We start from the raw sequence: 23,648 nt of genomic DNA on the forward strand, positions 1-23,648 counted from the left end.
ACCAAACGAGGGAGCTAGGTCAATGAGGACCAACCTAAGCTCACCCCGGGGTCCCTGTGGTCCTGGCATGGCCCTAGCCCCTCAAGCGGACTTCAGATGAGATCCAGGACCCCCAGATTCCTTTAACGGAATACCCAGTTCCTGGAGGGGCAGGTGATGGCCGTACCTCCCCTCCCCACAATCCAACTGAGCCAATGCCTAACTGCCACCTTACAAGTTGTGACGATTTGCTAAGGTGTAGGCGAAAACCAAATGGCTAAAGCCAATCTGCCAAATGGAAAAATTCCTACCCAGCCCTTGTTCCAAAACAGGCGACCCAAACCAAAGCAAGGCCAAGCGACTCTACCTAAACTAGGGAGGGTGGGCGGGTGTTCAGCAATGTGAAGCAAGTGCCCCTCCTTGCATCACACTGCTGTTTTTAAAGCCCCTGGGATCACGCCACCCACTGGCTATTGGCTAAAATCGCCTGGTGTGATCCCAGGGGAATGGCCAGGACTTCTTGCTCCTACCCCCCCATTTTAACCCTATCAGGTGAGCTCTTGGGTCCCATGCGCAACCAGGACCCTCTGTTATGAGGATCCCATTTAGTTCACACTGCGGAATCATAGAATCATAGAATCATAGAATCATAGAATCATAGAGTTGGAAGAGACCACATGGGCCATCGAGTCCAACCCCCTGCCAAGCAGGAAACACCATCAGAGCACTCCTGACATATGGTTGTCAAGCCTCTGCTTAAAGACCTCCAAAGAAGGAGACTCCACCACACTCCTTGGCAGCAAATTCCACTGTCGAACAGCTCTTACTGTCAGGGGCCAGTTCACATTCACTGACTGCCCAGAGGTTACAATTTCCCAGGGAGGGTAGCAGCAAACAAAAGTGGAGATGATGCTGCACCCATCAGATGCCTGCCTGCATTCCTTCAGGATTCCAGTCTGGCAGAGTGTGTGTCTGCTTTGTGTCTCTAAAGGTGTTCCCCATTGCGGTGATAAGCCAGCAGTTCTACTTTCCCAGCTAGATACTGCAGCCTCCGTACTATGGCCTGGAACAGCTCAAGAAAAGATCAGCAACCAGTCTCATGTTCACTACCCTCACTCACTACTAACTGCCCTGAGACCTCTGGGTATAGGGCAGTATATAAATTCAATGAAGGAGGAGGAGGAGGAGGAGGAGGAGGAGGAGGAGGAGGAGGAGGAGGAGGAGGAGGAACTTTGGTTCCTCTCAATTTCCAATTTTCCCAACCTTAATGTTCATTTTCCCACATTTCTGCATTGCTTCCTAATCCTCATCAACATTCACCTACGTTTCAGTCTTCTTTTCTTGTAATTTACAGTTTTCTATGCCATTTCATAAACACATTTTAGCCAGAAAGTCTCCCTGCCCCGCCACTGCCAGTTACATGCATTTTTCTACAGAATATTTGGTTGGAATAACGTGTGCAGTTCTGGTTGCCTCATCTCAAAAAGGATATTATAGAGTTGGAAAGGGCTTCAGAAAACAATGGGATGGAGTGGCTTCCACATGGAGAAAGGTTGCAGCATTTGGGACTTTTCAGTTTCGAGAAAAGGCAAGTAAGAAGTGGCATGATAGAAGTTTTTTTAAAACCATGTATGCTCTGGAGAAAGTACATAGAGAAAGGTTTTGTTAAGTATAATTGTTTAATTGACACTGAAATGGAAAATGCCTCTGTGTATTACTGAAGGCTTTAACATGGGGATTTTCCATGGGGCTATATTGAAGCCAAGACTCCCAGATGGGTTAATAATTAAAAAGCAGAGACATCACCTTGCCGACAAAGGTCCGTATAGTTAAAGCTATGGTTTTCCAAGTAGTGATGTATGGAAGTGAGAGCTGGACCATAAAAAAGGCTGATTGCCGAAGAATTGATGCTTTTGAATTATGGTGCTGGAGGAGACTCTTGAGAGTCCCATGGACTGCAAGAAGATCAAACCTCTCCATTCTGAAGGAAATCAGCCCTGTGTGCTCACTGGAAGGACAAATCCTGAAGCTGAGGCTCCAATACTTTGGCCACCTCATGAGAAGAGAAGACTCCCTGGAAAAGACCCTGATGCTGGGAAGGATTGAGGGCACAAGGAGAAGGGGATGGCAGAGGACAAGATGGTTGGACAGTGTTCTTGAAGCTACCAGCATGAGTTTGACCAAACTGCGGGAGGCAATGGAAGACAGGAGTGCCTGGCGTGCTCTGGTCCATGGGGTCATGAAGAATCGGACACAACTAAATGATTAAACAACAACAATTCTGTGTTATTTCACATGAGAGCATTAATCTTAGATTGCATGAGAGCTATTGAATTGCAAATTTGCCATCTTGGAAGGGTGGTGGCTGAGTCTTTTGCACTTCATGTGCATTTGCAATGTCGAACACAACGGGAATGAAAAGGCCTGCAAGTTGTATACTACAATACAATGGTATATATTTGATGTTAGTCGCCCTGAGCCCAGTTTCAGCTGGGAAGGGAGGATTACAAATAAAAGTTGTTCTTGTTGTTGTTGTTTATTAGGCAGTTGTTTCTTCTTCTTCTTCTTCTTCTTCTTCTTCTTCTTCTTCTTCTTCTTCTTCTTCTTCTTCTTCTTCTTCTTCCAAACCAGCAAGTAGACCATGGGGAGCCTTTAAGCTGTATTTTTTTTTTTGACCTTTTAAAAGAATTCTTTAGTAGGTTATGCCAACTGCTGGGCAATTTGGTTGTGTGCCATCTTCCCTGTTGCAGTGCAGAACAACATTCAATTACGTTGTTTTGTGCGATCAGATGGTTCAACCTATCAATTTAACACTTGCATTGTTTTCTCTTCAACTCTCCAAGCCCATCTTCAGGTCAGTGGAAGTAACCATGTCTCTAAATCATAGGGACCACTTCTCTTGGTTCCTTCAGAAACTGATATGCAAGATGATGAAGTTTGGGACATGAGGGCTCCGCCAAGGTCCTAGAGTACACCTTCTCCTTCCCAAAGCCAGGCAAGCACTTAATGGGCTTTGAGAAGGAGAAAGGAGGCTGTGAGAGCCTTGCTTAAGCTGGTACCACAAGGGCTGGGAGGAGGGCATCAAATGGCCTTGCAGAGGGTGGCATATCACCAAGGTCCACCTCTCTCAATGTGCCTTCAAAAGTGTACTCCTGTGTGCGAATTACCTTCACTGCCTTGGAACAATTGTGCTAGCCACTTCTTGTTTTCTGCTTTCTCCCAAGTCATTGTACATATGGTGTAAACTGCAAGAGACCCAAACTAATTGACTTGGGCAATTATGCTTTAGGCCAGTTCCCTTTCGCATTGTCGCCCAACAGGCAGTGAATGCCAGCAAACTATATCTATTTGACAAATGGAAATTGAGGCAGGCAATGCTAGATAATTTCATTTGGTGTGCGTTTTTAAGACAAACCAATCTCATTTACATTTCCCAAAAGTGTAATATGTGGATCAGAACGCACAGTTGTTTTAATTTTGCAATGCACTTCTTGGCTCATAAATGAGTACACATGTGTACCGTATTTTTCGCTCTATAGGATGCACTTTTCCCCCTCCAAAAATTAAGGGGAAATGTGTGTGCGTCCTATGGAGAGAATGCAGGCTCCTTGGCTTCAGCGATAGCAACGTGAATCCTCTGAAGCACAGAGGGAGCGCTCCCTCCGCGCTCCGGAGGCTTCGCATTGCTTTCGCTGAATCCTGGAGAGCGAGAGGGGTCGGTGCGCACCAACCCCTCTCGCTCTCCAGGCTGCAGGGATAGCTGCCTGGAGCCTTGGGAGCGCAGCACGAGTTCCCGCTGCACTCCGCAGGCTTCGGATTCCTTTTGCTGAAGCCAGGAGAGCAAGACTCTCCTGGCTTCAGCAGAGAGGGAGAGCTGCGCAGCGCCCCTTCAGCCAAGCGGGAGGAGAAATGGAAGGGGCTCCGTTTCTCCTGCCGCTTCGCTGAAGGGGCGCTGAGCAGAGAGGGGAGAATTTTTTTTCTTGTTCTCCCCCTCTAAAACCAGGTGCATCCTATGGTCTGGTGCATCCTATAGAGCGAAAAATACGGTATATTTTAGGGAGAAATGTTTATGATTCCTGATTATCTGCAGGATCTTTTCATTACGTAATCTTCAGCTGCTAACACACTGGACACACTGGGAAAAGCATGTTTTGCTCTCTCCTCTTTTTTAATGGAGCGTCTTCATGAAGCTGTGGTCAAAACATCCTTCTCCTATGTTTTCCCTGTTCAGTTTCCTTTCACTTTCCAGAGATCAGAAAACTCTACCTTGTTCAACACAATGGAACAGCTACACAATTTCACCAGGTGTATCTGTCCTGTGGGGGTTTGGCTAGGGTTGCCACCTTTGATTGGGCAAAATACGGGACAGGTCAGGCAAAATAAAGGACAGATCGGGGAGAACTGGGGAGCTAAAAATTACTTTCCCTAGTGCAAAAAAATGACTTCAAAGCAATCCATTGCAATGATCAAATGGAAGCTATCAGTCAGTGGTGGAGCAAGCCAATCAGACTCCTGGGGCGGCGCGCGTGCCTTGCACCCAGGGGCGGGGCCAGCCACCTGTGGGGGTGGGGCGAGCCAGAGCAGGATGCTCCATGGGGCCTCTGAGGAGTCTGCCTGCCTCCTCCCGCTCAGCCGCCCCTAAAGCTGAGGGGAAGACGGTGGGCGGACTGTTTGGGGCAGCGTGGAGCCTGTGGGTGCCCAAGCCACAGCGTCACTCCCAGAAGAGACACGTGGCTCGGGCATGCTGCAGGCCCCATGGTGAGTGCCGCCCGGCATTTTGTCATCCCCTCAGTGGTGACACCCACGACGGCCCCCCGACACACACACCCTTCCTTCACCCCTGTTATCAGTAACTGCAAATATTCCAAGAACAGTATTGAAAAGAAATCTTCACTACCTGCTGAATTTCTGCCTTCCGGAAGGATGATAATTGTAGAAACCCAGCCAAGGAAGGAAGGAAGGGGGAGAGGGAGAGGGAAAGGGGGAGAGGGAAAGGGAGAGAGAGAGAGAGAGAGAGAGAGAGAGAGAGAGAGCGCAACAAATTCTTAGCTTTGAAGGGGCTGAGGCTGCTGCTCCAGAAAACATTTCGCTCATCCTCTTAGAGCCATTGGCAAGAGCTCAGCTCAACCCAGAAGAATCTACCGGCTGGCAAGCTTTATTGGCTAGCCTGGAGCATCAAACAGCCAGCTTTGGAGGGAGGGCTTAACTTGCAAGGTGCCTAGCAAGCAAGTTAGGGTGAGGAAACTTTGATGCCAATTTTATTTTGTTATGACTTTGAAAATGGGACAAAAGGCATCCCAACTGGGACAGGGGACACTGCTGTTTGGAAATCCTAAATTTTAAGGGATGGGTGGCAACTTTAGTTTTGGCTGATTATGGCCTGTATAGATTGCTCTAGTTATTTAAGGATACAAGGCCAAAAGATCAGCCTGCTGCCTCAGGCCACCAACTCATCTAGTCCACCATCCTGTTCCTGTCAGATGCCTCTAGAAAGCCCATAAGCAGGACCAGAGGACAAGAAGACTCTCTTCTCTGTGGTTTCCAGCAACTGATATTCAGAAGCACTACTGCCTCCAGTTGTGGAGACAGAGCATAGCCATCATGAAAAGCCGTCCAAGTTGGTGGCACTTGTGGAAGCAGAGTTTATAGGGGTGCCTTACGTCTGGGTTTCTCCGGACACGTCTAGGATTCAGGCAGCAAAATGGCGTCCGGGCGGATTTTTGCTGAATCGGCAAAATATCCAGGAAAACTGGATATTTGACTGGATTTTCACTTTTCGGAATATGGCAACCCTAAGAATGTATGGGACTGGAGTCTGCAAGGAGCTAGGCTTATAATAAGCTTGAGCCTGTACAGGTCTTATATTCATAAGGCCATGTCTCTTAGGGTACAAGCAGAAAGTTGACATGGAGGTGGGAGAGAAGGTGGAACAATGAAGTATGGAATGTCGAAGATTTGGACTTCAGCCATGCTGCTTTCCCCGTGAAACTAGTTTATTGTGCTTTCTTATCGACTCGGTTGTGAGAGTTTTGTGGTGACTATAGAAGGCTGTTAGCTCTGTAGGTAAGCAGAACACCTTAATGATCAGTTCAAAATAGATTCTGACTGATGGAGGTCTTCTCCAAAGCAATTGTCTTATCTTAATAAACAGAGCCTTCACCCTATACACATTGTGAAGGCTTGATTTTCTTCCACACGCTCATTGCCTCCTGTCGAGTGAGTTCCATAATTCCATAGTACTTTATTTTATCTGACTTGAATCTTTCAATATTCATCTTCATTGAATGTCCCCCTGAATATGCTTGATTTGACTCAGGCCTTGGCTGAATCTGGTGGACAACCTTACTAAATTGCAAGGCTGCCATATCTCCAAAAGTGAAAATCAAGACAGAGTTGTTCAGTTTTTTCTTTTTCTTTTTGCCCGAAGTGGTGGAGATTGTTGTTGTTGTTGTTGTTTTAGGGAAACCCAAGTTGTTGGGCTTTTTTAGTAAACGCTACAATAATTTCTGAGTTTTGGAGCTTTCTTCAAATAACATTTTAACCCCCTATGCCTATATTCCAGGACATTTGCCTGATTCCAAAAGATAATCCAGGGCACCATTTTTGGAGGCAAATTCCAGGACATGTCCTGGAAAATCAGGACATATGGCAGCCCGTGGGGTGGGGTGGGGTGGGAAGAATATTTCATCATCTCTCCATATTCTGTGGTACAAATGAAGATCCTTCTTCCAATATTTATAGTTGAGGAAAGGTGGGCTGTCCACTTGGCTACAGAATGATATTAGGATACCAGAAGTCTGAAAGCTAAGTTGCTATTCTACTTCCTGCTCAAAGTAGAACAGCAATGATTAGGTGCTGCTAAATCACCCACGTCTGGAAGCTCCCTTAGATCTACCCCAATACCTTATCACATCTATTTCTTATGAGGAAAATAGAACCAATGCTATATTATTCTTCAAAGCAACTGCTATTGCTTTTACAGCCTACCTCCTTTAATTGTTCGACAAAGTTAATTATTATTTTCTGCATAGTTCATCCACCCTCATATTATTGCTTTACAATGGAATGCTGCTTTTGTTGTTCCCTCTGGCAGACTTTCACATTTGGACGGCAGTTCTGAGCTTCTTGTATGAGAAGTTTTACATTTTCTTTTATTTTTCAGTGCGTAAATACTGCCAAATGAAAATCAGCAATTCTCTCTGCCCGCCACCCAATTGTTCTGAGCTGGCAGGTATGAGTCGGCCAGGAAGTCTAAAAACCAATTGTCTATGGGCCTTCCTGTGGCTATCTAAATTAGTATTTTCTCCCCTCTTTTGAGATGGCGAGCTTTCTAAAATAGCAATAGCATTCATCAAATCTGAATAGCTATCCAAACGTAAGAGTGTCATATAAAATGCCTGGGATACACCAGCCAAAACATGCAGTATTTATTGTTTAAAGAAAACAGTCAAGACACGATGATCTACTCCCTCTTTGCTGAAGAAAAACTGATGGCAGAGTAAGCAGCTCTAAGCCAGTTATATACTTTAGCCTTTTGTGTGTGTGAAGGGGAGGTCTTTGGAGATGAGATTGGTTCAAATATTGCAGGGCAGCCGAAGTCTTTTCATGGTGGAACAGTGGCCACACAAACTTTCTTTCACCATGATTATGTGATAATGAACCATTCAGATCCTCAGGGGCTAATCAACCATTGTGCACAAGCCTTCCCCTCAAAATAAACCAAAATAAAATACAGAGATAGGGTGGAGCAGGGCAGCAGTGGGGGTGGTTGCACACCGCATGGGCATACTGGTGCAGCCAATCTGGTACAGTGGTAAAGGTAAAGGTAAAGGTACCCCTGCCCGTACGGGCCAGTCTTGCCAGACTCTAGGGTTGTGTGCTCATCTCACTCTATAGGCCGGGAGCCAGCGCTGTCCGCAGACACTTCTGGGTCACGTGGCCAGCGTGACAAGCTGCATCTGGCGAGCCAGCGCAGCACACGGAACGCCGTTTACCTTCCCGCTGGTAAGCAGTCCCTATTTGCGTGGCTATTCCCTCCCCCTCCCACAGATGGAGTAAATAAAGACACAGGACACCAGAATTTAGGTTAATGGGCGAAAAATGGCCACAACTTTATTGATTACAGGAAAGAGCGGTATTGGCTTAGGCATTGGCCCTAACAGACTATCCGGTTCTAACCGGGAAGGGTTAAACACCAGCAGGGGGAGCCCCCGAGATGCACATCCCTAGGCGCTCCCCGAGGGGTTACCGCTCGGGAGCGCGCTTTAGGCCCTAGCCTCCGTAGGTTTCGGACGAGGCGACGCCCCTCGGAGTCCTTTAACGAACTACCCTTCAAGAAGTGGGGGAGGTGATGGCGTTCCTCCCCCCGATCTCATTTGCATAACAATACCCCGGCCAATGCCTAACCGCCAAGACCAAGAAGTTGTGACGTTTGCTACGAGGTAGGCGAAAAAACCAAGTGGCTTCAAAATTCCAGCCAATTAGCCAAATGGAAAAACTCCTACCAGGCCCCTTGCGGCGACCAGCCAAAGCCCATAGCAAAGTCTGAATGCTAAACCTAAAGGGCGGGTGGGTGGGAAAACACAGCTGCTGCGAAGGAGGAAAAGGGGCGAGCCAAGGGCTGCCCCGACCTTAAGTGCCCCTAGGTCGGCCCGCCCCTGCTGCCAGCCGATTGGCTGAGGCTGCAGGAGATGAATAATAAAAGGGAATCCCTGGTTCCCGCGGGGCTGGCACCAGCCCCGCGAGAGTGCGTGTGGGCGGGGTCATGAGCCCGCAACACCCCCCCCTCCTAAATTCGGGAGTGGCTTTATCTACTTGCACCCGGGGGTGCTTTCGAACTGCTAGGTTGGCAGGCGCTGGGACCGAACAACGGGAGCGCACCCTGCCACGGGGATTCGAACCGCCGACCATGCGATCGGCAAGTCCTAGGCACTGAGGTTTTACCCACAGCGCCACCCGCGTCCCGGTACAGTGGTACCTCGGGTTAAAAACTTAATTTGTTCTGGAGGTCCATTCTTAACCTGAAACTGTTCTTAACCTGAAGCACCACTTTAGCCAATGGGGCCTCCCGCTGCCGCCACGCTGCCTCCACACAATTTCTGTTCTCATCCTGAAGCAAAGCTCTTAACCCGAGGTACTATTTCTGGGTCAGTGGAGTCTGTAACCTGAAGCGTCTGTAACCTGAAGCATCTGTAACCCAAGGTACCACTGTACTCCTTGGTGCAGCCACACATCCCAAACCTCACCCTGACCTAGCCTTGCATAGTCCCAATAACTAGCTGATCCTTTTGGAAGCCCCATCTCTTAATCCTAGGTGTATAGATGTCTAAGGTTTTGTGGCGATGGAAAGGCCCACTTTTGTCTTCATTACAATTTTGCACATTTTTATGTGTTCATTTATACAGTGGTACCTCGGTTTTTGAATGTAATCTGTTCTGGAAGACCATTCGAGTTCCGAAACTTTTGAAAACCGGAAACTCAAAACGGAAGTCGAATGGCATGTTTAACTTCCGAAAAGTGTTTGAAAACTGAAGCATTTACTTCCAGGTTTTGGAAACCAAAACATTTGTCAACAGAGACCTTCCCGCTGGAGTAGTACCTATTTATCTACTTGCACTTTTTGGCATGCTTTCGAATGGCTAGGTTGGCAGGAGCTGGGACCGAGAAACGGGAGCTCACCCAATCACAGGGATTCGAACCCCCGACCCTGTGATCGGCAAGCCCAAGAGGCTCAGTGGTTTAAGACCATGGCAAGCCTAATGTGACGTGCAACATAACTTCCATCCAGGCTCCATAGACACAAATCGATCAATTAAACCAGAGATTTCCAAACTGTGTCTCGACACATGTGTTGGCTGCGTTGTGCAGGTATGTCATGCGAATGCTCCCCACGCTCCTCCAGGGGGCTGGAAAGGGGTTAATTTAACTTCCGGTTTGCTACTAAAGCTGAATTGCTATGTCACAAAATGATGCATGTCTAAAAAAGTGTGTCACCAGTATGAAAAGTTTGGAAAGCTCTGAGTTAAACGATCAGTTTTGTAAACTCTGAGTGAACAGGTTTGCGGTTATGAATATCTGGCCGCAGCTTTAAACGCTCATTCAGGTTATGACACCTGGAATCAGCTGTGTTTTGTGTTAACACAGTAGCATAATCAGGGAAGACCCTCATATAGAGCTTTTCCTTGCTTCCTGAGAGCTTCCTTATACAAGCTTGATGCTATATTAAAAGCATTCTTTGTAGAGGAGTTAAAATATTCCCTCTCAATGCAGGTTTAAATTCAGCAGTTGTTCAAAGGTTATTTCTCCTTCAAGAAGAGATTACCTCTGTTGATTTTTTTTGTGGGGAGGGGGTTAGAAATGTATTTATTTGTTCATTTGCAGCTGACGGAAGAGTGGATAAGAAGCAGCAATCAAAATAGCTATGCTTAGGAAGAGGCAATTGCCCTGAAACCACTTGGGCTTTGTGAGTGGCTCAATCAAACACTTGAAGAAGCTGCATGGAGCGTCTGCTTCTTCTTTCTTCCTGTTCCTCTACACCCAGGACTAAAAACGAATGCATGTTACCTTGGTGCTTCCCAAGAAAGTACCCTTTTTTATTGCTGGGGATTATGCCTTGACTAGGGACGCAGGTGGTGCTGTGGGTTAAACCACAGAGCCTAGGACTTGCCGATCAGAAGGTTGGCGGTTCGAATCCCCATGGCGGGGTGAGCTCCCGTTGCTCTGTCCCTGCTCCTGCCAACCTAGCAGTTCAAAAGCATGTCAAAATGCAAGTAGATAAATAGGTACCACTCCGGTGGGAAAGTAAAAGGCTTTTCTGTGCACTGCTCTGGTTCGCCAGAAGCGGCTTAGTCATGCTGGCCACATGACCCGGAAGCTGTATGCCGGCTCGCTCAGCCAATAAAGCGAAATGAGGGCTGCAACCCCAGAGTCGGCCGTGACTGGACCTAATGGTCAGGGGTCCCTTTACTCTTTACCTTTACTTATGCCTTGACTATGTCCCATGATCCCCACTGGGAATGAACACTCCCATGATCCTTTGTGGATCCAGATAAGGAAGGCACACCTTTAGTTAACTTTTTATTGGCAAGTGAAACACTCACAGCTGCTTCCAGAGTGCTCCGGATACTAGAGTTGCCATGTGTCCTCTTTTTCCAGGACATGTCCTCTTTTTCAGGGGTAAAATTTCTGCCCGGGTGGATTTTTAAAATTTGCTAAAATGTCTCTGCCTATGCTTTCTGGATGAGACACGACTGGTGGCTGAAGACTTGCTTTCCTCTTCTCTTCTCCTGCCCCCCTCAGCAATATATCACAATATATCACAACTTCTATAGCTTATATTGAGTAGGGGTATTAACATGAGAGCCGTCATAGCATCTTCTTTTTTGCTCTTCAAAATATGGCGGCCCTGGGATACAGACACACACTGGGATACAGACACACACACAAACACACACACTTCTAGCCCTATGGCACAATTGCAACAACAATGGGACTCATCTCCATGTTCTTGGGGCTTCATAGCCTCCATGACAGGCTTGGGGCTGTCTCAAGTTGTCATTGGCCCCACTCCAGCTTTATCCACTGGAAAATCTCCCTGAATATCCAGGAATTCATGAGGTTCCATTATTCTGCAGGCATGGATCATAAACAAGTTCACAACTCTTTTGTTGTTGTTTAGTTCTTTAGTCGTGTCTGACTCTTCGTGACCCCATGGACCATAGCACGCCAGGCACTCCTGAGAGCCAGTGTGGTGTAGTGGTTAAGAGCGGTAGTCGCATAATCTGGGGAACCGGGTTCGCGTCTCCGCTCCTCCACATGCAGCTGCTGGGTGACCTTGGGCCACTCACACTTCTTTGAAGTCTCTCAGCCCCACTCACCACACAGAGTGTTTGTTGTGGGGGAGGAAGGGAAAGGAGAATGTTAGCCGCTTTGAGACTCCTGAAGGGGAGTGAAAGGCGGGATATCAAATCCAAACTCCTCCTCCTCCTCCTCCTCCTCCTCCTCCTCCTCCTCCTCCTCCTTCTTCTTCTTCTCCGTCTTCCACTGCCTCCCGCAGTTTGGTCAGACTCATGCTGGTAGCTTCGAGAACACTGTCCAATCATCTCGTCCTCTGTCGTCCCCTTCTCCTTGTGCCCTCCATCTTTCCCAACGTCAGGGTCTTTTCCAGGGAGTCTTCTCTTCTCATGAGGTGGCCAAAGTATTGGAGCCTCAGCTTCACGATCTGTCCTTCCAGTGAGCTGATTTCCTTAAGAACGGATAGGTTTGATCTTCTTGCAGTCCATGGGACTCTCAAGAGTCTCCTCCAACACCATAATTCAAAACTCTAGTAAGGGGTAAACAATCACTATATGCCCAAAGCTCTTCAGGAAGTCGTCTGTCCATAATCACGGGGTCACACACCTCCATCTCTGGTTCATCCCTTTTGAGGCCTGGACCAAGCCCAAATTAACAATACATTAAAGAGTGTCTCACTCCCTATAGGGTGGATAGATCACTGGGATAATAAGGCTGAGTGTTTGGAGTTGCCTCATGCCCCCACAATCCAACTCTGCTCAGAAGAGAGCATTCAGCAGAGCAGTCCCTGCATGACAGAACATCTTCTCTGTGGAAGTGTGGTTTGGATACCGACATTGTATGGATTTTGGCCTGTCATGAAAACATTCTTATTTCGCCAAGCATTTCCACAGCATTAATTTTATCTAGTCACTTTGATTACTCTGCCGTTTAATTTACGGTGCAAGCTATTCTGTGTTTTATTTTGCAGTAAATCAGTTAGATCTATGATTATGGGTGATTCACAAATATTTTAAATAAATAAACACATTACAGTTAATGAGTGGGATCTATGCAAGAGCACAACAGCCGCCTCCGCCCACCCCAATCTTATTTTGTGCACCAGACAGGCACATTTCTCCATGTCCTACAGGCTGTTAGGACATTCACCGCTGGTTTCCCTTTTAGAGCATCATCTTCTCCCTCTTTTAAAAATGTGTTTTAATACTTCATGGGAAGTATTTATTGCATTGTATTGCACTCTTCAAGAGCCCCGAGCACTAATTGTACTTCATCGTGTTCTGCGAAAGGCCCCCCCAGGTCATCATTGTCAGCAAGTCTCATTCATCATCTGTGCCATAAACAGTACTGTTGGGTGAAATGGATGAGGCTCAGCTCTCTTTGTCACTGATGAACTTTCCTCATGTTTCCAGTGCACATGCCCCACTGAGCAGCCTCTTCATCAGCAGAAACAGGAGCTGTGCCAAAAAGCAAATCCATTCAATTTTGCTGTTATTGGGGGCCAGGTGTCCTTTTCTGGATGTCCTTATAAGTGTTCCAGGAAAACATTTCTGGGTGGAATTCAACGTTGCCTGCAGTGCAAGCATTTCAGCCTCCCAGACGGAATGATCTCAGCACCCCCCTCCCTGCACTGTTCCGGGGGTTCTCCCACCCACCCAACACTAATTTCAGATGGGGGCATGTGGGGAAGGGGTAGTAAAAGCCCCATTGCACAAGCAGACATCTTTACACATGCCTTCTGCTGATGGGGCTCAAAGTGAATCCTTCTCTCTATTTCTTATTTTTTCTTTCACCCATGGCTTACACAATATAGGTAGCTGTTTCCTCAAAGCATGGTGTTTTCAGACTTCAGGGAAATATTCAGAGGTACACAAACGAAGGGGGCAGGTCCAGTAGCGACTGGTCAGATGGCATGGATGGGGTTGCATTGCTGATCTGGCTTTGCAAGACTGATGTCAGGGACTGGACTGAGGGGGACAAGACTGAGGAGGAATGGTGGAGACTCCCCCCTGAACCTTCCAGAGAAGAAGAAGGCAGTATTGAATTACAGCAGTGGTTTGAGGAAGCTCACAGCTCAGAGACAGGTGAACAGATGAGTTGGGAGGAGAAAAGGGGGAGACAAAGGCAGAGCAGCCAGCTGACACATTATCACTGGAGAGCATTTCTGACCCCCCTTCTCCCAGAACCTAGCGTGCATTGAAAGTGGAAGAGCAAAGGCCACAGAGACAATTAACCCTGATGGCCACCATAAAGGGAAGTGCTGTTGCTAGGAAGGGAGGGGGGAGGAGCTCAGTTGGAGCAACGCCATTAATCTAAGAGGCGGCGTACATGATCCTCTTGCTGTGAATTACTGAATAAAGACTCGATAAGAACTTCCTCGTCTACTTTCTTGGATGTCTGCCGTGAGAGGGGAGAGGATCGGAATTCACTGAAGCCTGACAACAATGCATTGCGGCTGATTACCAAGAGGGAGGGTACAAGGAGAAGGGGACGACAGAGGACAAGATGGCTGTATAGTGTTCTTGAAGCTGCGAACATGAGTTTGACCAAGCTGCGGGAGGCAGTGGAAGACAGGAGTGCCTGGCGTGCTCTGGTCCATGGGGCCACGAAGAGTCGGACACGACTAAACAACAACAACCAAGAGGGAGAGGGACAAAATACATGTTTAACCTTATACCAATGGGAATCCCAAGTCATTACTGGTGATCCTTTATACAGATCCTACTATTTTGCTTCCTGACTTATTTGTATATGGTTGTCAAAACCTGCTCTCCATCTTTGACTCTGAATCGTCCACTCACTCATTGGCAAGGACCCTACAGAGGATGCATAATAAGACACAGATACAAGATAGGCTAGCATTGGAACTAGGTTTCTGGAGACAGTGGCTCTCCAGATATCGGTGGGCTCCAATTCCCATCAGTCCCAGCCAACATGGCCAACAGTCAGGAATGATGATGATATGATGATGATTTATTGAATTTAAATTTCCAATACCCAGAGGTGTCAGGGTGGTTCACAGAACAAAATCAAAATATGAAACGAAAATACATAATCAAAATAGAAACAACAACAATCCAATAGCCACATTTTAAAAGGGCATAGGATGTCGATCAAAGGCCTGGTTGAAAAGGAACATTTTTGCCTGGCTCCTAAAGGTGTATAATGAAGGCGCCAGGCGAACTTCCCTGGGGAGAGCATTCCATAGACGGGGAGCCACTACAGAGAAGGCTCGTTCTCATGTTGCCACCCTCCAGACCTCTCGAGGAGGAGGCACACGAAGGAGGGCCTGAAAAGATGATCTCAGGGACTGGGTAGGTTCATATGGGAAGAGGCGGTCCTTGAGGAATTGCAGTCCTGAGCCGTTTAAAGCTTTGTTGGTCAAAACCAGCACTTTGAATTGGGCCCGGAAACTACCGTATTTTTCGCTCTATAAGACGCACCAGACCACAAGACGCACCTAGTTTTTGGAGGAGGAAAACAAGAAAAAAAATATTCTGAATCTCAGAAGCCAGAACAGCAAGAGGGATCACTGCACAGTGAAAGCAGCAACCCCTCTTGCTGTTCTGGCTTCTGTGATAGCTGCGCAGCCTGCATTTGCTCCATAAGACGCACACACATTTCCCCTTACTTTTTAGGAGGGAAAAAGTGAGTCTTATAGAGCAAAAAATACGGTAATTGGTAGCCAGTGCAGTCAGACCAGGATCAGCGTAAGATGCTCAAACTGTTTTGCTCCAGTGGAAGCTGCAGTCTAACAACAGGAGAGCTACATTGTCTTCACTCTAGCTGGGTAACACAAGGACATACATTTTAAACTGAAGGAGATAGTGATGAGGAGCACAGTTACCCAGGTAGAAGGGCAGGCTGTGCAGCAGGTGTCTGCAGGTGAATAGTTCTCTTCCAGTGATGACATTGCCCCAGGAAGGAGAAAGCTGCCATTGATACCACTGCTCCCTCATACTCCTTGCAATGTTCCACTTGCATTTCATGAGCAAGAGACAATGCAAGGTTTCTGCTGCTGCAGCAGGCAAGGCTGCCAGGTTTGGGAGAAGAATGGAGCTCTCTAGCCTAGGGGTGGCCAAATCTGTCATTTTCAGTTTCCCCCAGTTTCTCCTTCTTCCAGTCATTCACATCAGCCAGTGATTTTTTAAATAATAATAAAAAAATTACCAGCATTTCCATGCACATTTTTGCTTGTTATTTTCATGGACTCTTGCACTTTTAAAACGCATGCTTTATGCCCGTTTATGCATTTGTGTACATATTATTGGGCTTACGTGACATTGCAAATTTCAAATAAGTGCAAATTTTGAAGGATGGCTGCCTTGCGGCTCACGTATTGTTTCAGAAAGCGCAAATTAGGGAGCTTGGCCTTAAGATGCGAAGCAAATTGAACCCAAAGTCGCAAGGAGCACACGGAAGCTTGGGTAAATGTGTTGCCTTGTTTAGAGTTGTGCTGTACGGCCCAGATAATAAAGGGGGAGGCCGAAGCATCAACATGACCCTCTCCACTTTCTAGCAAAACACTTGGAGCAATCTTTGCAGAAAGGTTAAATAACATCAGACAAATACTCTGTAATTTGGACTCAGCTGGTAACTTTCTCTGCTTCAGCTTACGCTGCCTGGGCTGATAGCGTCCATGTAATTTCTTCTGACAAAAAATTGCTACCCTTTGAGTTGATCCTTGTAACTGAAATCCATTTCCTCCACCTCAGCCCTTAACCACAACAACAACAAACCAGGCACAATACACTACTTTCCCAGGTGGGTAAGTTGTAATTTTAGTGCTGAGAGTGCACTGAGAGTTTCTTCTAGGGATAGCATACTTTTGTCTAAGTTGTATGAGCAGGGTACTCATAGGTTCCCCTCTTCCTGCCGAGCCACTTTTCAAAAAACTGAAAGTCGGAATTCAGAAAAGTAATGTTCCATTTTATGACCTTGTTGACACATTGTGGTTGCAGGTGTGCAGTTCTTAAGTCTCCCTTAAATACAAAGCAGTGCTGCAATTGTAGAATGGTAACCAATCACCTGCTATCACACTGATAAGGGTGATGTTACTCCCAATTCCTCTTGTATAAAAATGCAGGTCATGGAGATGACAAAAACATAGGGTTTCTGGTCAGATGCTTTCAAGATGATCTTAACTCATAGGCTTTCAGTTGCCGTTTTGTTTTTAAATTTGTGTGCATTTAAAAGTATCACCGTAGGCAAATGTTGGTTGCTACTGAAGGGGGAAGGAATGGGTTCTGTGCAGTCAGTCTGAAACGGGACCCAAAATCCTCATTTTTCCTTCTCCAAGGGAGCATTTCTAAAATGCATTAACTTGAGCTCTTGAGTCAATGTATAAACAGAAACCCAGCTATATAAACAAGTGCTCAAAGCCCTCTCCTTTATCAGTCCGTGACGGCAATGGATGACCTTGCCAGTTCCGTGGAGCAGGGATGGCACGTCTGGGTCTTATCTTACATCCTGACCACAAAAAGACGCACAGACCTTGTCAGGTCTGACAAGAGACCCGGGAACGGTGCCAGGAGTGTTCTTAGAGTTGGTGACCTCCTGCCCCAAGATAAGAGTATAGGAACAGGAACAACCTTTTATGGTCAAGAGTACCGGAACAGGAATATCTGTTTATGGTCATGGATGTCAGCTTGCGTATATGAGCTGACGTGGTTGGATTCCTGGGGAAGGGGGGAGAGGGTGCCTGGAGGATATATATACTGCATGAAATTTCTCATTTCTTTGGACTTGCTGTGAACTGACCACGCAAGTGCCTTCTGCTATCCGGAGAGCAGAATAAACTCTTTCTCTGAATCAACCTTGGTGTCATTTGACTCCTTCCTCCCTGTTCTGGGAGCAACACTCACCCTACCATCGGTAAAGTCTAATAAGGCTACACTACTGCTCTCAGGAGAGATGCTTGGGGTTCTTCTTGGGTGTTTTCTGGCTGTTCCCTCATTTTGAATTTATTTTAATGTCTTCCATCCACGAGCATTTTATTTGTCACCAGGTGTCATGAGGGTATCAGCTGTAATAAATGGCAGTCCATAGAATTCACACATAGAGGTCTATAATCCCAAATGGTGCTACCTAATCAAGGAAAGAAAAGCACTTTATATGCAATGGTGTCACACATTCATGTAAAATGTCTGAATAGAACATCACGGCTCCATCACACTTAATGAACACCCACTGGTTGATTTGACTGTGCTGATCTTTAATCTTACACCTGAAAATTCATTCCTCCCTTGCTCTTTTTTATCTGCACTGTCATGTGATACAAGATCACATTTATTCCATTTATTTATAAATATATTTACTTATTTATAGTCTCCAGCAGGCCATGGGAAATGTGCAAACAACGACTGAATTTTGTACATTCTCTGGCCATCATGCATAATCCCCAACAGGCATCACAGAATGTGCATATCTCGGCTGAATTCCGTACGTTTAATTTTGATGGGAGAAAGTGGAGTGGTAAACAGCAAGAGGTGCAAAAGATTATTCTAATAAGCTGTGCCGAGCTAAATCCCTGCAAGTTTCTAACTGAACAGTTCAGTAGCCAAGGCTAGCCAAGTTTGCAAACTGTGGCTTTTGAGCAAACAGCAAACAAGAATGGAATCTTTAATAGTTAAACAGATACAATTTCCTCCGAAGAACAATTTGAAACGTACAGGGATTTAGCTTGGTGCTGCTTATTAAAATCATATTTTGCAGCAGTGTGTTCTGTTCTGTTCTGTTCTCCCATAGCGTTGCTGTGGCCCGCTTTACACTTGCCAACTATTTATAGGACCATATTCCTGACCACACTCTTCGGGCAGACGCAAACCTTCGCGTATCCACTCTAAATAAACAGGCAGGTTAGAGCCGAGTGAGTTGTGGAGCTGCATTTTGTCGGATGCTTCTGAGATGTGTTTTCTCTAAATGACCGTTAGTCCCTTGAGCATTGCAGCGCGAGGCAAGTCTTTTCCTCTTTGCTTGCATTTCTGGCTAAAGCATCCCTTTATCATTCCTTCCTGATATAGAACGTTTTCTTTCAGTTGTAAATATTGCATGAAGGCATGAAATATGAGGAGAGAGGCAAAGAGAAACCAAAGCCACCTCTGCAAACGCAAACCCGAAATGGAGTCTGCTTGTCTGGCTTCCTTTATTATGGTCCGTGGAACACGGCCATCCTACACAGGTATCGATTACTTCTGCTCTTGAAGCTGGAGAGATCATAGCTACTGGAAATGTATGTGCTGTGCAGCAGATCTTGGTTAATTCAAGGGTTTATAAGGCGCTCTATGTCATCATCATCATCACCTGTCAGTTCCCCCCTGTTAACTGCTGCAGTCCCATCTGATCTTTAGCCTGTGTCAGGGACTGGCTGGACAGGGGGGAGTGGTGGGAGTTCCTAGCCAGAAAACCCCCTGTGGAAGCATCAGAAGAGGAAGGCTCAGACGCAGGAGAGTGGTGGTGGGTCACTTAAGATAGGGCAGGAGATGAAGGGGTTGTCAGGATGGTAGGATGCTGAGCCACAAGAGGCTTGAGTGTGAGAGAGGTGCAATCTACACACATATAAAGAACGCTGTGAGAATGCTTTTTTATTAAAAGAAACGTTTTGAAAAATATATTGCATTTGGCATAGCTCACCATTGCCATCTGGTGTCACATTTGTATATTTACAACACATTTAAACGTTTTATTTGGAGCTGTAAAGCTGAGTACGGAGAGGAAAAAGAAGCAGCTGAAGAGGAGGTAGTCTCAGAGACTGGGCAGAGGAGGAATGGTGGAGACAGCGTCTCCATCCTGATCCTTCCAGGGAGGAGGAAGAGGAAGACAATGTAGATTTACAACAGGGGTTTGGGGGAGGTCGCAGCTCAGAGGCAGAGGAGGGGGAAAGTTGGGAAAACATGGGAGAGCCAGAGCAGCAGCTGGCTGACATGTTGTTGCAAGAAAGCATTCCAGACCTACCATCTCCCAGAACCCAGCGAGCCTTAAAAGTAGGAGAGCAAAGAGCTCAAAGACAGAGGGCAGGTAGCAGCACCCGTAGAAGTAATAGATGAGCAAGTGGGAGAGACGGAGGGTGGAGATTCACTCAGGACAACACCATTATCCAAGAGGCTGGGTTCTATAGCCTCTCTCTGTAAAGTTTGACATAAAAAAGAACTGTATGAAACTTTTCCTTGATTATACTTTCCTGGGCAATTAGCCAGGATCCGCTGACAACACCCTAGCAGCAGAGAGCAATAGCCATTCAAATTACATACCTTCCAACCTTTCTTGAGAAAGGAAATGTGGTTGTATGAATCAGTCCCAAATTCACACATAAAGTTGATTATTTAATGGGTACAGAGTTACAAATGTATATTTATTGGCCTCAGCTTGATGGGTTACAAACTGGAAAACTAATCTAAAACTTTCCCCCAATAGTAAAAGTTAATATATCCCCCAAATAAAACTATTCATGACCTGTTATGGAGATCCATCTTGACAGTGCTGAGATGCAGTCTGACTGTTAACTGTTTTGAACTTTACCAAGACTTAAAGCATATCCCCTTTGTGACATCACACATCAGAATGGCATGTTTGCATTCAACCTAGACTATCTCCATGCCAACAGCAATGGCCAGTAAACTTCTGCAACCAAGTAACCATCAGCCTGACTACCCAGTTACTTCTATCTCGACTATTAGATGTTTAATTTTTGCTCTCATAATCAAAGCCTGGGGAAGAGCTGTGCATAATCTGGAAACCTAAACAGCCTCGGCCCAGTATACCTGAAGGAGCGTCTCCACCTCCATCGCTCAGCCCAGACACTGAGGTCCAGCTCCAAGGGCCTTCTGGCAGTTCCCTCCCTACGAGAAGTGAAGTTACAGGGAACCAGGCAGAGGGCCTTCTTGGTAGTGGCACCCACCCTGTGGAACGCCCTCCCATCAGATGCCAAACAGATAAACTACTATTTGACTTTTAGAAGACATCTGAAGGTAGCCCTCTATAGGGAAGCCTTTTAATGTGTAATGTTTTATTATGTTTTTATATATGTTAGAAGCCACCCAGAGTGGGTGGGGCAACCCAGTCAGATGGGCGGTGTACAAATAATAAAATTTGTTGTTGTTGTTGTTTGTTAGACTCTTGCTTAGCTAGGACAGGAATGCATTGGCTGTGCATAAGCAATGCAGCAGCCTGCCATTGGGACATATCCGACTGCCTTTGAACTTTCCCGAGGCAATTGATTGGACCCAAAGGATGGTTCTGTAAACTGCATTTCCATTTTTGACACATCTGCTGAACCTACCACGGTTGCATCAAGAATGGTGGTTAAAGAGATCAGCTTCCCCTGAGTGCTTGACAACAATGGCTTCCTGCTTCAAAGTGCCTAATATGAGGAATACATTGAATGGGTTTATACTGGGACAGCATGCTAAGCGTGTCAGGAAAATGCTGGCAAAATGAGCAATTCCTTACCATATCGGCTTATGAACCTGAACTAGTCTCAGTTTAAATTGTGAACAGAAGAAGAATTTCAGGGAAAAGGAGCTCACGTTTTAAGACACCTGAGCATGATGAGCTAGGAAAACACACTAATAATAATAATAATAATAATAATAATAATAATAATAATAATAATTTTATTATTTATACCCAGCCACTCTGGGCGGCTTCCAAAAAAATATTAAAATACTATAATACATCAAACATTAAAAGCTTCCCTAAACAGGGCTGCCTTCAGATGTCTTCTAAAAGTCTGGTGGTTGTTGTTCCCTTTGACTTCTGGTGGGAGGGTGTTCCACAGGGCGGGTGCCACTACCGAGAAGGCCCTCTGTCTGGTTCCCTGTAACTTGGCTTCTCGCAGTGAGGGAACCGCCAGAAGGCCCTCGGTGCTGGACCTCAGTGTCCGGGCAGAACGATGGGGGTGGAGACGCTCCGTCAGATATACTGGACTGAGGCCGTTTAGGGCTTTAAAGGTCAGCACCAACACTTTGAATTGTGCTCAGAAACGTACTGGGAGCCAATGTAGGTCTTTCAAGACCAGTGTTATATGGTCTCGGCGGCCGCTCCCAGTCACCAGTCTGGCTGCCGCGTTCTAGATTAGTTGTAGCTCTGGTTAGAGTGGCTAGCGGAAATTGGGGGACCACCAGTGGTTACTTAAGAATGTTTAGGGGGATTTTAACCACCCCCCAAAAAACCTCCTGATTAAAATAACACAAAATGCTGGAGTCTCAGGGATTTCTTTGAAGTTTCTGCCACCTACGAAAGTGGCAAACTACTTTTGAGTTTAAATTGAAAATTGAAGATGAAAACTGCCTCGCCTGTGACTGCAGCAGGAGCTTCTAAGGATCACCTTCCAGCTATATGCCTGGTTTCCCCGCATGAAGAATACAGCTTCATTAGATTGCAACTGCAGAGAAGAATTGCAGCAGCTGAATTTTAACTGAGAGGTTGTTTCCGTCGTCCTGCCACTTGGTTTCTGAAAGATACAAAAATGTAATGATGCCCGCTCCCTCGGAATTTAAGCCTCTTTCCCGTTTATCTGAAACGGGTGCCTCACCCTTTCTCATGAAAACTGGTGAAATGGAAAGTGCTTAACGTTTGCCGGATCGTGCCCTTGGTTCACAAAACAAACAAACAAATTAACAGGGCCATCCTATACAATAGGACTATTCAGAAGTAAAGCATTAAATGGTACATACTGTTTTACATACGTTTTTATTGTACTGTGAAATTACTTTGAGATGCTTCATAGGAAGTGATTTGTAAATCAAATGAAGAATAGCAATGAATAATAATATAAGCTGATGATGATGATAAGAATTAATAACAACTAGGGCTGCCATACATCTGGATTTTCGCGGACATTACTGGGATTTCAAAGGCAGAATTGATGTCTGGGGGGACTTTTGGGCATTTTTGTGGGGGGAGGGGAATCCTCAACAACTTTGGGGTTTGTCTAAAGAAAGCTCAACAACTTTTGGGGGCGTCCTGGTTTTAACTTTTAGAAATATGACAACCCTATAATAACTGGACGTCCTCTCAGATAAGTATGTGCAGGATTGGAGCCTTAATCAGAATACAGTGGTACCTCGGGTTACATATGCTTCAGGTTACACACTCCGCTAACCCAGAAATAGTGCTTCAGGTTAAGAACTTTGCTTCAGGATGAGAACAGAAATCATGCTCCGGCAGTGCGGCGGCAGCAGGAGGCCCCATTAGCTAAAGTGGTGCTTCAGGTTAAGAACAGTTTCAGGTTAAGAACGGACCCCCAGAACAAATTAAGTACTTAACCCGAGGTACCACTCTAGTTGTTGTCAGTTCAAGAGAACTGAAGAACCACTGGGGCAGAATTAGAGAACAACCAGCAAGGGGGATTGTTTTAAACAAATGTATTTGTAAAACTGGGTTGTTTTAAGCCAGCCTGTGTGCCAGACCAAGCGGGTGGCGGGTCCTTGAATCACAAAGCTTCTGGTGGTTGTTTGGAGATACCTATTCCCCTTTGAAACAAAGAACAAAACCCAGATAGCCCTACCACTGTAATGCCCCCCCTTTTGTCGTTGTTGCAAAAAAAACATTTTGGTTTAGTGAGGTGAGAGGGCCTTTCTACCCATTTGGATTTTTTCAGATGCTCTTGTTGGTAAAAACCCCTAGAGGGTTTGCAATGCATTTCGCAGGAAACTTTCAACAAATCTATTTGAAAACATTTCTATACTACTCAATATTTAAAAGTCTCTAAGTGGTACACTGAAATGCAGCATAAAAACAATGTTTTCGTGGCAAGGGGGCAAGGCTTTACATATTGGAAGCAAGATGCTAGACTGGTTGGACCTGGGTTGCTGTAGCAAGGTTCATTTTTAATGTTCTTAAGACTGGCTCTGAAATAGAGTAAAAACTATGTGACT

At 46.0% G+C, this 23,648-nt stretch overlaps 1 long non-coding RNA gene across 1 annotated transcript; it reads right to left on the reverse strand.

Annotated features, from left to right (window-relative positions):
* Positions 1-12,966: 12,966 nt before the first annotated feature.
* Positions 12,967-20,301, reverse strand: LOC310767203. Its single transcript, XR_014550722.1, has 2 exons — positions 20,224-20,301; positions 12,967-13,229 (listed from the first exon to the last, which is right to left on the reverse strand). It is a non-coding gene; the product is annotated as an uncharacterized lncRNA (long non-coding RNA).
* Between the last annotated feature and the right edge of the window lie 3,347 nt (positions 20,302-23,648).

This window comes from Podarcis filfolensis (assembly GCF_964270895.1).
Source record: "Podarcis filfolensis genome assembly, chromosome: 7".
Taxonomy (NCBI): domain Eukaryota; kingdom Metazoa; phylum Chordata; class Lepidosauria; order Squamata; family Lacertidae; genus Podarcis; species Podarcis filfolensis.